The sequence below is a fragment of the Aptenodytes forsteri genome, unplaced genomic scaffold (assembly GCF_000699145.1).
Source record: "Aptenodytes forsteri isolate BGI_AS27 unplaced genomic scaffold, ASM69914v1 Scaffold86, whole genome shotgun sequence".
Taxonomy (NCBI): Eukaryota; Metazoa; Chordata; class Aves; order Sphenisciformes; family Spheniscidae; genus Aptenodytes; species Aptenodytes forsteri.
The window spans coordinates 2,385,675-2,386,429 of NW_008795715.1; positions in this window are offsets into that span (position 1 = coordinate 2,385,675).

Consider the following 755-nt stretch of genomic DNA (forward strand, 5'->3'; position numbering starts at 1 on the left):
GACTAGCATTACCTGCCGGTGGAAAATCCCAGGGGATTTTTTTTTTTTTTTATTTTTGGCTTTTAATGTTTCGATGTAATGGTACTGGTAGAAGAGCTGTTTTTAAACGCATGTGAACTAACCTCATTAGGACTCCGTCTAGGAGCTGGAGTCCGGCCTGATTTGTATGTGCCCTTTGGGGAAAAGACAATAAACACTTGTACTAAACTTATCTCCTCCTTGCGGGTTTCTCTGGGCTGCCCTGCATCCGCCGCCGCTTTCCCTGCCACTCCTGCTCAGGTTGCTCTGCCCATCCCGGTGTGCCGGCTCTGCTGGGCTGGGACTCTTTGTGGCCGGTACAAAGGCTTCACTGCAAGCGCTGGTCCCAGCATTTCTTTGCAGTCAAAGCGGTTTTTAATTGGGCTTAAATCCCGTGGCTGCAGCTTGGTCTGGTTTTGGCTGTGGCAGTGGTGGGGGGCGGCTGGAGCGGTTTCGGGTGTGTCAGTGCTGGGGAGCAGGGATGGGGGACACACACACAGGCTTTGGGGGTGCAGCGTGTGTGGAAGCATGTCCTTGGTGCGGAAGGGAGAGCCGGCGGCTGCTGCTGGGGCTGGAAGGTGACCGCAGGGCCCCTGGGTGCGCTGTGCCCTGGGAAGGGTGTCGAGAGCTGCATCTCCTGCTCCTTTCCCAGCTGTTCTCACGTCGGAGCGAACGCGGGTGTGTGGGGAGCAGTGCCGTCTCCTGGTGCCAGCCCCTGGGCTGCCGGGGGGGATGGT